Source organism: Mustela nivalis (assembly GCF_964662115.1).
Source record: "Mustela nivalis genome assembly, chromosome: 18".
In the NCBI taxonomy this organism is placed as follows: domain Eukaryota; kingdom Metazoa; phylum Chordata; class Mammalia; order Carnivora; family Mustelidae; genus Mustela; species Mustela nivalis.
Window position 1 is genome coordinate 57247184 of NC_139037.1, and position 7422 is coordinate 57254605.

The following is a 7422-nucleotide window of genomic DNA, read 5'->3' on the forward strand; positions in this document are numbered from 1 at the left end:
GAGGGTCTCAAGCAGACTCTGAGCTGAGCACAGAGGCTGGCATGGGGCTCCCTCTCAAGACCCTGAGATCACGACCTGAACTGAAAAGAAGAGTTGGGACACTTAACTCACTATGTCACCCAGGCAGTCTGCAGAGAGGACTTCTTTATGGTTTTACCCCTTTAGCCTCATTTGTCCTGAGACTCACCTCTATAGTTGTAAGATTACAAACAGAGGCTTTAGCCAAGCATACAGCAGCCACCTTTTAACCCAACCCAACACGGAATCACCCACAAATTCAAAAAGTGGCCCTCCAAAACCTAATCCTGATTGCAAGTCAAAGGGGGGACTTATTATGCTAATACTGAAACTAAATGTTGTGTATGTATCCCAAAAGACTACCAATGTATCCGAAGTTTTAGTGAAACTAAATGTTGTGTATGTATCCCAAAAGACTACCAATGTATCCGAAGTTTTAGTAGACATGCCTACCGGAATTAAGGCAACATCTCATTCATCTAGTTCTCCCAATGATGGGTTATCTTCCTGGTTTAGCAGAGACGGATTTCAGGATGATAATAATATTTTTGTATGTATCATTATGTAAAACGATATATAAATTACGTAACTTGTAATTATGCAAATATGTAAAATATAATTATATAATCATGTAATTATGTAAAATATTGCATAATATAGTTATGAAATTATGTAAATATGTAAAATATTTTCTAACTTATATTGAAAATTTTAGACTTAACAAAAAAGTTGCAAAGACAATAATTATCTCTCGTAACATGGACATTTTACATGATTCTAATACAATTACTGAAACCAGGAAACTAACACTGCCATGATACTATTAACTACTCTACAGACCTTATTTTAATTTTCCCGGATGTCCGCTACCTGCTCAGGATCCAATCCGGAATCCCACATTACAATTTGATCGATGTGACTCCTTTGTGCCCCTCCATCTGGAATAATATTCTGTGTTTTCTTAGAGTCTGTGTTTATCTATTTAATGTAGCATCCACTGCAGGACCAAACTAAAGGTCCGATCTTCCCTGTGATCTGTGTTCATGCTCTGGCCCACCCCCTTTGTCTACTCATGCACACAAAGCCAATATTGTCCCTTCCCTAAATCAACCCAGAGGAAGGTACCAGACAAGTAGAGATCACCACGAAAGCCCAGAGCCCAGCAACATCATCTAACTAGACAATGCCAAACTGTTTGCCATGCCCTGCTTTGCCTTTCCCTTGGGAAACACAGTAAGTCTCTGGCCCATGATTTCCCATCTCTGCTGCTTCTTCCTCATGACCAAACCTGGTGCTTCCTCATGTGACCCTGCATGGCATGTCTCGTTTCTAGGGAAACTGTCAGTAACATTAAACTCTTTCCAATGGCATTAGCCTGTGTCATCACTCAATAACCTTCATACATTGGGTACAAATGAGTCAGATACTTTCTTCCTTAAACTTTCCCTCGCTGGTCAGCTTTGGGAGGTATGGCCTGTGTATGCACAGCCTGGCCCTCTCTGCCCACGTGGATTTCTGGGGCTCACTCTCTGCCCTTTCTCTTTGACACCAAGAGCCTGAGGTTCCAGTTCCATCCAGTTTCCAGAACAAACTCGTTTCTAAAGGTTGACTGTGCTCTACTCAGGTCCCTACGGCTTGCACAACTAAGTCAGTGAAAATGTCCCTGAGCAGAAAACGTAATTAGCTAGGTAATCAATTGGTATGTTGTTTTTGTTCCCATTACATATGACTCAGTGTGTCACACCCAAATTCTTGTTCTAGGGGTACCTGGGTGTCTCAGTGGGTTGAGTCTCTGCCTTCAGCTCAGGTCATGATCTCAGGGTCCTGGGATCAAGCTCTGCATTGTTCTCTCTGCTCAGTGGGGAGCCCTACTTCTCCCTCTCCCTCTGCCTGCCTCTCTGCCTACTTGTGATCTCTCTCTCTCTCTGTCAAATTAATAAATAAAATCTTAAAAAAAAAAAAAAAGAACTTCTCCTTCTAATGCTGTTACCAGCAAAATACTTTACTATGTGCACAAAGACTTAAGTATAAGAATATTTATTGCCACATTTTTAGGTAAGACTGAGAAATTGGGGAAACCTTAGGTAACTTTCAAAAGGAGACAGATGAAATAAATTATAATTTATTTGTAGAATGAAAATCTAGGCAGCCATAAAAAGAATACCTTGTGTGCTTTCGGGATTTTACAGGGTGTATGTATAATATTGTCCTATTTTATAAATGGAAAAATATGGTATATACGTGTACATGTTTACAGGTATGTGTGGAGACATATATACATAAATGTAGAGAAAAATACAAAGAGTACATTGTAAATGCCATTACCATGTGGGAGGGGAAGGGGCGTGATGAAGAAGGTTATCATCTCTCACTGTATAATTTCTAGTGCTCAACAAATGGAACATTTTTCAATAAAATATATTCCCATTTTCCATATTGTTAGTTTAAGCAATATTTCAAGATTAAGAAAGAGGGCGCCTGGGTGGCTCAGTCATTAAGTGTCTGCCTTCAGCTCAGGTCGTGATCCCCGGGTCCTGGGATCCAGCCCCGCATCCAGCTCCTTGCTCTGCAGGAAGCCTGCTTCTCCCTCTCCCACTCCCCCTGCTTGTGTTCCCTCTCCCACTGTGTCTCTCTCTGTCCAATAAATAAATAAAATCTTTAACAACAACAAAAAAAGCTGAAGAAAGATAGGCAAAGAGGGGCACCTGGCTGGTTCAGTCTGTAGAGCTTGCAACTCTTAAGGATTTCTTTCATTTATTTGTAAAAGAGAGAGAGAAAGAGCACGAGTGTGTTGGGCGCGGGTGGGGGGAGGACAGAGGGAGAGGATCTCAGGCAGACTATGCACAGAGAGTGAAGTCTGACGCGGGCCTTGAGATCACGACTCTGAGATCATGACCTTGAGGTGACGGCCGAGCCAAAATCAGGAGTCTTATGCTTAACTGACTGAGGAAGGAAGGAAGGAAGGGAGGGAGGAAAGGGAGGATGGAGTGACAGGAGAGAAGAGTCACAGGGGATGGAAAGAGACAAAGCAATGGAAAATCGGGATGGAGAGAAAGGTGCAGGCTGGGGGGAGAAGAGACAGGAGCTTTCATTTTTAGCATCGGCAGTGGCTGGCCTGGCCTCTGGGGTGGGCCCTGGAACAAAGCTCTGTGTCCCCACTCCTTGCTGGAGACGGTCAGTAATAGGAATAGATATTCTCAGTCCAGGAGCCTCTGACCACCTGCTCTTTGCAGAGCTGACTGGACGGCCTTGCATTTACTGCCTGCTGTCGTGGAGCTGGAACCCAGCACGACCCTCAGCCAGAGTCCAGGAACGGAGGGAAGCGAGGTCCTTCCATCCTAATTACTAGTGAAACTGTCCCTAGACGAGGACCCACCTAGCTTGAGTGGGCCCTTAAGTCAGTCGGACAAAACGATGTAGGTCCCCAGAGCTCAGAGTTGACGGGCCTTCCCGAGTACCACCCTGATGGGCCCTGAGGCCGGCTGGGTCCGGGGATGCCTGAGCCGATGGAAAGCCTTCCTCTTACAATACACACTGCCTCTAACCGCAGTCACAAAGAACTAGACTGTTTGTCTGGAGTCTTCCCAACAGTCTCCCAGGAGGAAAACCATAGGCAAGACAGGCCATGTAGAGGCAGCCCTCCGCCCCCTAAAATGCACCACACACCCTTGTTCCAAAAACCAGCAAAGCAGGAGGACAATTAAGGAAAGAGTTCGGATCTGGTTACCTTATTCCAAACGTGGCAAGCAAAAAAAAAACCCAAAAAATCTAGCAAGAAGGGTTCTTTGCAATTCCGCACATGATTCAGCATGACGTTCGCGTTCAGCCTCGATTTGGGGTGGTATCGCCATGAGAGCGCGCGTGGAGCGCTGCGGTCTCCAAAGCCTTTGATGTGCCCTGCACGCCGGGTTATCCCAGGCCAGCCTGACCCCACGCTCCACTTTCAGCTGCTGCAGGAAACATCAGCTCCAGTCCCTCTGGCAAGCCGCTCTTCAGCTGGAAAGAGGAAGAAAGGCGCGTTTGAGACCAGGGATGACAAGCATCTAGGTTAAGAGGTGGAGAGAGGGAGGATGAACCAGGGTGCTCTATCAGAAGACCCACGCATGGAAATTCCCTGCCCTGCTCTCTCCACTCCGGCCTCCAGCCCAGAGGCACCTGTCATTTCTTGGTGGCAGGAACAGACATACAGTCAGAGGTCCCACTTGGCACCTTTTACTTCAAAGTCACCTTCCCCAAGAAAGCAACGATCTCAAGGCATGAGGCCAGAAACAGGACCAATATTTGTGACAAAGGGCACTAGGATCTCTTTCATACAGCCATTCTCTGTGGTGGCATGGATTTAGTTCCCATAACTGGCTCTGTGTCATGGCCCAGGTCCAGAGTTCAAGGGGAAGCCTCAGCCTGAGAGCCGGGGGCCCCCGGGAAGCACTAAACCTGGTTCCCAGTTGGGGTCATATAGACGCCCACCCCACCTCCCCGTGAATTGCTTCCTCCTGCCTCCTTATCCTCACCTAGACTCCAAGTCTCCGCACAAGCGCAAGAGGATGCAGACCAACCTGTGGGACAGAAACGGGGTTGGCAATGGAGCCAATCTATTGTCATTTCCTGCCTGGGGTAGGCTCTGCAGAGAGTTCAGCTTCTGGCTACAGTGTTAGTTTTTTTTTTTTTTTTTTTTTAAAGATTTTATTTATTTATTTGACAGACAGAGATCGTAAGTAGGCAGAGAGGCAGGCAGAGAGAGAGAGGAGGAAGCAGGCTCCCTGCTGAGCAGAGAGCCCGATGCGGGGCTCGATCCCACGACCCTGGGATCATGACCCGAGCCGAAGGCAGCGGCTTAACCACTGAGCCACCCAGGCGCCCCTACAGTGTTAGTTTGAAGCAGATTCTTTGGGATCTGGTTCTGGCAGGAAGTGGGCAGTGTCCCCAGAGCTGGCCTTGGGCTCCCTGGGATCCTGAAAGAATTCCCAACTCCCAAGTCCGTCTGAAGGGAACCAGACTGGACATGGGGAAAGCTCGTGTGAGCTCTCTGGAGGGTGGGAGGGGCTGGGATGGTGCAACCCATCAAGCTACAGCTGGTCCAAACAACTTCCGGGGGGCTACCAAATGTTCCAGGGATCAAGTCTGCTCAGCTGTCTCCATTTCACCCCAGTAAATCCATACACACACACACACACACACACACACACATTCAGTGATACCAGTATTTGTATCCACAAGCACATAGCATGAGGAATGTGTCTATTTTGTGAGACACTCAGAACAATGCCCCCTGGTAAATATCCAAATGTTTGCAAAACATTGGAAAGCAATCCCCTCAGGGCTATAACTTTATATATCCTCTCCATCAGTGAGGAGTCCAGATTTCAGTCAGGATAAACACACTTGGAGTAATTCATTTAGAAAAGGAATTTATCGGAAGGGTACAAGGGAGCCCCAAGAATCAACTGGGAGGCTGGAAAAATGGGTGCAGAGCCTAGCTGTCCTAGCTCTTTTCAAAACCAAGCTATGGGGGCGCCTGGGTGGCTCAGTGGGTTAAACCTCTGCCTTCGGCTCCGGTCAGGATCTCAGGGTCCTGGGATCGAGCCCCCTGTCCAGCTCTCTGCTCAGCGGGGAGCCTGCTTCCTCCTCTTTCTCTGCCTGCTTCTCTGCCTACTTGTGATCTCTGTCTTTCAAATAAATAAATAAAAATCTTAAAAATAAAAAAAAAAAACAAGCTATGGATCAAAAACCAAGAATGACTGCTCCCCAATATATGTGCCTGAAACGGGGGTCTCAATGCAGTTGCTACCGCCCACCCCCCCACGAGAAACACTGTGTTTTCTGGCCCCAGAGTGCTCTGCTCACCCACCAGAAACAGGGTCAGCTGCAGCCTTCATGTAGCCAGAGAGATGGCAGCCCGGGGTGAACTGCTAGAACCCAGAGCTCTCCCAGGACCTGCTGACGTCAGGTCATATCTCAGATGTGTTCCAGGTGAGGAAATCCTGGAGAGCACTGGAGCCTGGTCGCAGATCTTGAGGGTCCCTCCCAAGCCACAGTGCTGACATTTTTTTTTTTTTTCAAGAACTATGATCTCCAATATGGGAGCCACTGGTCACAGCAGCTTTTTTAATCAATTAAAATTAAATAAAATGTTGGGTTTATTTCCTCGATTTCCAATACAATGGAGAATGTGTTCGCCATGGCAGAAGGTTCTGTTGGACGGTGCTGAACGAAATGCTTTGAGAGGAGAATTTAAAGAGCCTCTCAGTGATGGAGTGTATAAAACCAGCAAAATGAAGAAAGATTCCAATTTCCTAACTCTTGTGGGTTTTCTCCCACAATGTAACCCGCTGTGGTTGGGTTGCCTGGGTGGCTTGCCACTGCCTGGTGGGAATTGTCTTCTCCCAGAACATGTTCCTGGAAAGTCTCTGACTGTGCCCTTAGACACAAAATGGAAAATCTCAAAATGAAGTCTGCAAAAACGTCACCGAATCATGTACACTTGCAACTGGTAAACTTCATGACGTGTAAACTAGACCCCAATAAAGTTGTTCCAAAGTAGGATAAATTCTGTGCAAAAGACAAAATCACTTATGTAGAGTGTCTTTCTTTTTTGTTTTTAAAGATTTTATTTTATTTATTTCTTTGAGATAGAGAGAGAGTGCACACGAGTATCAGGGAGGGGCAGAGGGAGAAGCAGACTCCCCGCTGAGCCGGGAGCCTGACAGGGGGCTCGATCCCAGGGCCCTGAGGTCATGACCTGAGCCCAAGGCAGACGCTCAACAGACTGAGCCACCCAGGAGTCTGTCTATCTTTCCCCGTGATGGCCAACAGCAGCACAGTACATATAAGGCTCTTCAGAAACGGCGAGGTGAAAATAAAGACAAACATGAAAAAACCACTTGTCAGAAACTGGGAAGGGACGGAGATGTTAACCTTACTGCATCCTGCCACATCCTACGGTTCCTCTCAGAAGACACAAGACTTCTGGGTCAGAGACAAAGGACAGATTTGCTCCCAGCAGTAGAGAATAACCAGGTGCCAGCATTTGCACCTGTCCCCTGAGCCACAGCACCTACAGGGCAAGGAAGGAGGTCTGGGGGACAGCAGCGCACACAGAGGGTTGCATTATAGGAGATGTACTTGTATCTTAAGTAAGGAAACCCAAATTTTTTATAATGGGTGGTAAGCCTGCCTGGCTTTTGTCCTGGAAGATCTTACCACTATTATACAGGACACTGAACAAATCCGTCCTCTCCCTGGAGGGAGATACTCCCTCTTATCTTTCAAGGCTCTTCACACTACAAATATTCTTTTTTTTTTAAATTTTATTTATTTATTCGACAGAGAGAGATCACAAGTAGGCAGAGAAGCAGGCAGAGAGAGAGGGGGAAGCAGGCTCCCCACTGAGGAGAGAGCCTGATG